The sequence below is a fragment of the Gallus gallus genome, chromosome 10 (assembly GCF_016699485.2).
Source record: "Gallus gallus isolate bGalGal1 chromosome 10, bGalGal1.mat.broiler.GRCg7b, whole genome shotgun sequence".
NCBI classification, from domain to species: Eukaryota; Metazoa; Chordata; class Aves; order Galliformes; family Phasianidae; genus Gallus; species Gallus gallus.
The window spans coordinates 18,829,157-18,837,372 of NC_052541.1; the positions used below are offsets into that span (position 1 = coordinate 18,829,157).

The 8,216-nt window shown below is 44.9% G+C and overlaps 1 protein-coding gene across 2 annotated transcripts in view; it reads left to right on the forward strand.

The window, feature by feature from the left end:
• SMAD3 (SMAD family member 3) overlaps window positions 1–8,216 on the forward strand; it is a 64,252-nt gene that overhangs the window by 14,567 nt on the left and 41,469 nt on the right. The gene's annotated exons all lie outside the window — the stretch shown is intronic.

Below are 8,216 nucleotides of genomic sequence, written 5' to 3' on the forward strand. Positions count from 1 at the left end.
AATCTCGCGTAATTTTAACCTAATTCTCAGCATCAGTTGATAGTGTTCAGGCACATCTCTAACGTACTTCCCTTGTTTGCCTTTTTTGAAGCCCTTCATGAGATTATTCCAGCTAAACCCTCTCTTTCTCTGGCATTTGGTCTCATCCTCTGCATTGCACTAGCAGTGCTTAAAGCAATAGATCAGCACCTAATAAAAGCGGGATTATCTCTAAGCTGGAAATAAGAAGAAAGAGCCTACTGTGGAAGTTAGAGGGTTTGCTTGTTACCAATTCGTTTCATACTGCTTGCAGAAACTTCCAGGGCAGTAATGAGGAAGGTGAGGGGTCTCCAGTGGACTTTCTCACTATATTTTACAACTTACAGTGTGTTTAGACTTCGTCTGCTCAGACAGTTCAGGTGATGGCTCCCCAGTCATGCAAATATCACAAGCTGTTCTACTTGTCCATTTATCCTGTTGGAAAGACAGACAGGGAGAAGAGCCTTGATTTGCACCCTGAAGGGATGCTATGCAAACCCACTCTAAGGTTTCTGTGATGGGAGCTGTACGGTTTTCTGTCCTTTTGTCTATTATCCTTCTCTTTCAGTCATCTCTTAGTGAATAATGAGTAACAGTATGCTGCGAGACATGAAATCTGGAAGTCTTTATTACAGTGTGTGTGAACCATAGCCATCACCAGAACTGACTTTCTCACAGGCTGGCCCAGTGACTGCTTGGGGGGAGAGCCTTGCAGCTCTCTGCAACGTGGCTTTGGGGACTTTGTTATTGTGGCTTCCCTGTGCACAGCAATTACTGTCCATTTTGCAATCAACACCTGTCTCTAATTTCTGCTCCCAGCAAAGGACACTGCCTGCTGTATAAAACCCTTTGCTGTTTGTGTATAGAATACTGTGCTTTTTACAGTTGAGGCTAGGTAACACCACAAAGGCAGATGAAAGTTGAGTGAAGCAGTTGTTGCAATAGGCCTAAAACAAACATCAAATTTGGTGAGGTTTTTCCTTCCTTCCCTTCGTGGTTTATTTTTGTCTTTATTTTTAATATGGGGGAAGGGTGTGAAGGGGAAGACTTCTCTTGAAACACGGAATTGTCTTGGGGCCTGTGCACACTGTTGTTGTTGTTTGCTTGTTTTCTTTTCCCACCATTCCCTCCTTTGGGAATTGCTTTCTTCAAGTCCAGCTTTCTGTGTTCTCAGGCCTCCAGTGTCCTGCAGGCAGCAGTGTCCAGTGTCCTGCCTGTGTCCTGCAGGCAGCCCTGTGCGTGTGGAGCTGCAAGAAGCCCTTCTGCCCTGTGAGCACTGGGATGAATAGAAGCAGACCCACCAAATTCACATGTGCTTAAGGCAGACGTGTTCCAAGGAGTCTTGCTTGGCTGAGCCCCATAAAGTCAGTGGAACAGTTCACAGTTCCCTTCCTAAAATCTGCAGCTGCTTGCACATGGCAGTGGTATTGCTTGAGGTGTTGTCAGATGTGTGTGTTTCTAAGGGAGCTGCTTTGCCTGCAGTAATATTTCTTTAATTTGACTTTTGACCTTTCACAGCAGATCTGCTTAACAGCCTCGTCGCTGCTGCTTAAAAATTAAAAGTTTTTGGAGAGGATTGCCTGTGAAGTGATTTTTAGCTGCACAGGCTGCAGTGGTCTGCTTATTAAATATGTGTTCAATGTTATACTTTGAGTTTTTAAAGAAAAAGGTGCATCTCATACTTAGTTTAGGTACTTCTAGAAATATGACTTCCCCTGGAAAGTGAGTATGAAATGAAAGAGAGCATTCTGGGACTGAGTAAGCATGCAACTCCACGTCCTCTGATTGGGGTTGCTTCTTAAAAGGCATAATCTTATTTCTGGCCATCTCTGCCTGAGGCTGCTGCTTGCTTGTGCAGGGCTCTGTGCTGCTCAGAGCTGCACTGTGTTTTCACAGCAACAAGATCACCCGGTGTGATATCCTGGAAGTCATGCGCTTTTAAGTAGCATTTGTGGGCAGAGAGGTGACCTCTGCATTGAAATTGGTACTTGTGTGTGTGTGTCTTCTAGAAAGGCATCCTGTCTTCATTTAAAGAGATTCCACTATTTATTTTCTTGCCTGTTTTTTTGACTTTTCCTGACGAAGTGAGACTATGAGCTGGTGAAAAAAGATCTTCTATGTTCTTTTCAATTTGTATTAGATTTTAATTAGAAACCTAGTGTAGTTCTACAGCTTCAGGAGGGCTCTGGGAAAGGCAGATACAATGCTTTAAGTATTTCTTCTATGGGTAAGCCCAGGGCAAAACAGTATCTTGTTGTTTCAAGCTATGCTTAGCATTTCTGCCCTGAGGAGAAAAATATGATTATGCAGCATATAAGGCTTGCCTGGACAAGTTGTAATGAATGTTGAATAACTGTTTGGTAGCAGCACGCGTGCTTTTAACTTAATAAATATACATTGTGGTAGTGTTACAGAGGACCTCAAGATTATAATTATTTGAAATATGCTTTACAAGTGCTTAGCAAAGCAGACTAGTTTGAGGGCTCAGCCAGGAGCACATGCTCAGAGGAAATGCAAGGCATTTTCCTTCACCCCATGTGATTTGAAGCAGAAGACATCTGCCCCTCTTCTGGCACTGGACTGCTTTGCAGGGGCTGTGCCGTGCCTTTGCAGGGCTCTTGGCAATAGGATTGAAAGGAGTTTAAGTACTTGCCTGGGCTGGGGCTGCAATGGCAGATGTTTCAGGTTACTTAGGGAGCCCAAAGCTGCTGAAGGCCGATGGAGTGTCGAGTTGTCAGAGAGGTGTTGTGCTGGAACTGGTGCTCCCTGTGCCTGGAAAGCTGAAATTCCAGGGAACAGGCAGAAAGATGCACTTGGCTGATGGCATAATGTTCTTGCAAAGCTGGGAGACCTGCTGAAGCAGCAGGGCTGTTCAGCTGTGGGCAAAAGGATGAGTAACTCAGCACCGCTTGTTGGTGTTCTGGGGCTGTTCTGGGGGTCCAGAAGAAGCTTGCTGTGCCCGTTACTTCTTTACCTTCCATAAACCTAGAGGGTTCCTTTCCAATGGCATTTGTTTGCTTATTGGGAAAGGGCTTTTACTGTTAGAAGTGCAGGAAGAAAGATGGTTTTTCATTTTGTGGAGTTTTTTCCTTGCACTGGTCTTGGTTTTAAGCCAGTTCAGAGTGAACTTTGACGCTTTGGGAGAATTAAAGTAGATAGGATTGTTTAAAAATTGTGGTGGAAGTTGTCAAAAGGTGATTAATACTAGAAGTTTGTACTTTTTATTGTGTGGGCAGTCTCCAAAGTAGAGCTGCATTTTTAATTGCTGTGATGCAGGCTCTTCAGAGAAAGCTTAAAGCTGTCATATTTCTGTTTGCATCTGTCTCTGCCTGAGGAATCCCACATCTGGAGCACTGCACACGCTCAGCAAGCTTGCAGTGTTGGCAGGGTGTTAGACCCATTAGATGTGGGCTGCCCAGATGTTCTTAACTGCATGTGAATGGGCTCTGCAAAGAGGTAGGGACTGAGATTCCTCCTGGAAGTGTAAGGCTTGCTGCATGCATGTTTGCAGTTGTTTCTGTGCATGTGCCATGGGTGCATATGGGCTTTGGGGGCCTTCTGTAGCTTTGACCAGGCTTCAGCAGGTCTGGAAAGCATGAAGGAATTAGAAATTCTTCAAGCTCTGCCTCAGCTCTTTTTTTTTCACGTGGAAAAGAGATGCCTGGGGAAACCTGGAAAGCTGTAGGAAAGCTGCTTAAAATGGCAACATGATAAATTTCCACTTCATTTCTTCAGCTGGAATCAATACTTGGACAAGAGTTTCAGCCTGGGAACCAAACATTCAAATGCAGGCGAAAAGAAAGGGGATTGCTTGCATGCCTTTTGTTGCTGCTCAACATAGCACATACAAATGGACATTGGTGCCCAGCTTCTGCTGACTGGGCCCTGTGCTGTCTCTTGATGGTGGAAGGACTGTGAGGGCCTGTTCCCAGGTAAACTTGTAGCCTGATGTTTTCTGGGGAAACTGTAAGGTTGTCTCAGGTCTGCTCAGGGTCCCTCAGCCCGAGGAAAGAGCTCACCCAGGGTGTAACACAGCACAATGAGGAAGAGCTCAGGCATTTTCTGGAGCTCGGGGTTTCCTGGTCGTACGCATGCAGTAGCTTGTGGTAGCTCCAGTGCTTTGTGGGAGCACGCTGCCTTGCTATTAATGCTCTGTACAACACATGAGCCCGCTTCCTGCCAGCAGCCTGCTCCCCGCAGGGAAGAGCTGTGGTTTCAAAGCAGCCTGCCATCGCATTCCAGGGCAGCGTTCAGCCAGCTCCCAGCTGCCCTCTTTCCCAGCCACTCTTCAGATCTAAGCAGGGGATGAGATGCAAACTGGATGAATTGCCTTTGTGGTAGGAACAGGCCATTTCCAGCCACTGTCTTGGTCGCTCTTGGAGAAATTTGGTAGCATGAAGGAAAAAGAGAGTGCTGGGGATCCAGTTTGCCCAGCTGCTTAGGTGGGCAGCACCAGGCATGCTGCCTTCCTCAAGTGATTCTCTGGGCTCATTGTGTTCTGCAGCAAAATTTATGGGCTACTCAGATGTTCAGGTCCTTTTGGTTTTTGAAAGCAAGATCAGCTTGCAAAATACGAGATGTTGATGCCAGATGTATTTGGATGTGGTTTGCTTTGTTCTTGAACAATAGACAGTTTTAAAGAAGGAAGAGAATTGCTTTTGCCCATATGTCCCATTGTTTCCATCCTGGGTTTAATCCTGGCCACAGAGTTCAGCATTATCATGCTGATTGTGTTTGTAGTGACTCAGAGCTGAACATTTGTCATGTGTTTCATTCCATCTTTGATCACTTCTTTTCTGATCAAATGTGGAATTTTCATCCATTGCTGTAGGAACTGCGTGGTTCTGTGAAGCAGTTCCCAGTGAGCAAATTCTGTCACTGCACATCTATTGGGTGCTGGACTGCTGGGTGTAAGTTTTCTGTTAGTTCAGTGTGTTTCTGTCTGAGTTTTTCATGGCCCTGTACTTCACCAGCAGCAACTCTAAAGGGAAATAATAAGTATTTGTTTTTCTTTGATAGAGGCTAGACAAAATGGTAGTTTGAGAAGCAGGAAGCACACAGATGAGAATCATTTTGCTTTTTCTATTTGGAAGTCTCAGGTTTTAATTAATTGACCTAAGATCTCAATGAGTGTCTTTCATTTCTCTCTGAAATGCAGGACTGATGGCTGAATTTAAATAAACAGATACTGTAACACAATTTCCTGACTGTGTGAATGAAACTTGAAAAACTAAGAGTGATGAAACCATAATTGGATTAAATGTATTGCTTTACCCTCAGGAATATGGGTAAAATTTCTGTCTCTCAGTAGTTTTGTTTTGACCATGTTAGTTTAAGATCCTAGGCTTGTGGCTAGTGTTACAATGGGTTGAATGGCAGATGGCAACTATGGAAGTGTAAATTAGCTAGCAGCTGACATTTCTTGGAGAGCTATTGATTGCGGTGATACCATTATATAGGGATAAATGCTAGTTACTCAGTCAATAAGGATGGAAGAGAATTTACTTGGAATCATTTCATTAAATTAACCCATTAAGAGTTCTTTCCAATTACACTACTATAGTATTTTGGTGTGGGTTCTTTTTTGTTTGTTTTGGTTTGTTTATTTCCCCAAAATAACTTCAGTGCCTGGAATCTGATTCTTCATAGGTATGAATTCAGAGGCTTTAGAGGAGCAAAGCTTATTATAATTTTTTTTTTTAATATCTTTCCCCCATTTCCTGGGCTGTTCGCATTCAGCACATGGAGGTGAGCAGAGGAAGGGGAGGATGAGTGGAACGCTCCCATCGGAAGAGCCCAGGGAAATCTTTGTATCTCTCAGTGATTCCTCACTGCCTTGGAAGCAGCGGTGGCAAGTTTTGAAGAGGAACATCCAGCATCCCTGGCCAACACAGTGCTAAATGTAACGCAAGGTTTGTCAGAGGAGCAGCAGCTTGGGTACCTGCCTTGTATCAGAGCTGGTGTGTTGTGTCTCACAGGACTCCCTCCCATAAAGATCTTGGCAAAGCTCTTAGCAAAAGAAAGCAAAGTCTCTGTGCCTTGATACGGCGCTCAGCATTAGATGATTGACTTGTCTTCTGCATGGAAAAAAATTACTCGGGGATTCCAATTTCAAGTCTGCTTATAGCGTTTAATTTGTTAGCATTTTTTGCATCCAAGGTTTAAAAAAATCTGGTTCAGGTAAGGCATAACATGAAGACAGTGAGTGAAGCGGCAAACCCAGAGCTCTGGACACTTTCCCCAGCCTAATAAATAAATAGGCATGCAGCTTGTGGTACAGCAGTGTTTGGATGATGATGCCTTACTGCATGACTCTTCCCTAGCATGGAAATGTTACATTAACACTGGTCAAAAGGAAAATAAGGGATTTAAGTTCAACAGAGCTTCCTTCAAAGCCAGCTGCTGCAAGATCAGGGACCAACCTGGGGATTAGTTGGGTGGTGCAGAACTTCTCTGACAGAGCTTCCTGCTCCAGGCCTGGGATGTGAGGAGGGTTTGCACTGTGCAGAGTATACATGACATTGCTGTGAGGCTCCTGCTGCCATCCCCAGTGTGAGTTGTGGCCAAGTGCTCACCCACTGCTGATTGAACACAGCAAATGCAAGCTCTAACCCTGAGCTTTGTGCTTGGTAAAGAAGTACTTTTAAATATGAGTAATTTGTATGTTGTTGAGAATTTATTTGTGGCCTGCTACCTTGGTTTGGAAATATTGCTGTCCTGGGGAGAGGGAGCTTTACTTTCATGATTCCACCATCCCAAATTGCTTCTGCAGCCACTGGAGGCTGTGAGAATTCCACACTGTGCAGTCAGAGATGCTGTTCCTTTCTCAGGATCCCTCTCCACTTTTAGCCCTGAGCAGCTGCCCATGTTCCCTGGGGCTGCATATATCCAGCAGTGCAGGGAGGCCTCAGCAAGGCAGTGAGAAGTGGGATCTACTGTGCGAGGTAGCCAGAGCTCCTGTGTGCTCCAGAGGGCTCATCCTGAGCCTGATCGGTGTGCTGGCCTTCTGTCTGGATGGAGGCTGAAGCCAGCCTGCCTGGAGCTTGCAGTGCCCTGTAATTGCATCCCTTTTTGCTGCTGAGTGAGGGAGAGAGTTATGAGGAGTCCTCTCCCTGCTTGGCCAGCTTGGTTACATGTCTGGCTTTCATACTTGAGTCAGAAGGATGTGTGCAGGTGACTGTCACCCAGAGCTGCACCTCAGAGCTCTCACTATCAGTGATGCTGAGACAGCTCAGCTGAGGGACTTGCTCGTTTATACTTTTTGTTTTTTTCTTTTTAATTCACTTTTCTGGATTTGATTTGAGTAAGAATAGAGAAGACTGTACCAGGAGCATCTCGGTTTGAAGCAACGCTTAGCAAGGAGTTTTGCTGAAAACAGAAGGCGATCCCAGTGCTGTCATTCCAGCAGTGAGTGAGCACCACGGGAAGGGCTCGAAGGAGCAGGAGGAAAGCAGCACGGGCTCAAAGAGCCTCCTGTTATTCAGCGCTCAGGAATGCAGAGGCATGCTCCAGCCGGGGTGTGGGCGGCTGTTTGGTTTGTGGTTCTTGCTGGGGGGTGGGTGATTTTTAAGAGCACTTGCTGAATTCGCATTCGGTTGAATAATGACTACTCTATATACAAATGATAAATGTTAGTCACAACGGAGCAAAGAAGTTTCTTGTGCTGGTCGTGGATTTGGCATATCAGAAAAGGGAGAGTTGAGAAGAAAAAAAGTGAGCAAACCCAGAGTGTCACTGCTTCAGAACCTGCAAAATTGAGCAGAGTTGCGTTTATGTTATGTGACATCTCTAAGCCTTTGGCTCCCTCAACTTAATGCCAGATAGCTAAATTGGAAAAATTTATTGCAACTGGCGTATCTTTTAGAAGCCTGTCATCACAGAAAAACTGTCAACAAACTGTCCTTGCTGGCTTGTTTCTGTTCAGTGCCTTTTTTTTTTTTCTTCAGTGCTGCAGCATTAGATGAGTCATTTCTGCTTTTCCTATGGCAAGCACTGCCTGCTACAGCCAAACCTATATGATCTTAGCTGGGTTTATGTGATTGTTGGGGTTTGTTCTTGTTTCATTCTAGAATCAAAGATTCTGGTAAACCAGACTCCTGAAGTTGCACTGCTGGATTTATACAAGTACCTCTGGCCACGAACCCTTATTTATCTTTGACCTCCTTCAGTGCTGTTGCCCCTCTTGTAGTTGCGCTTTG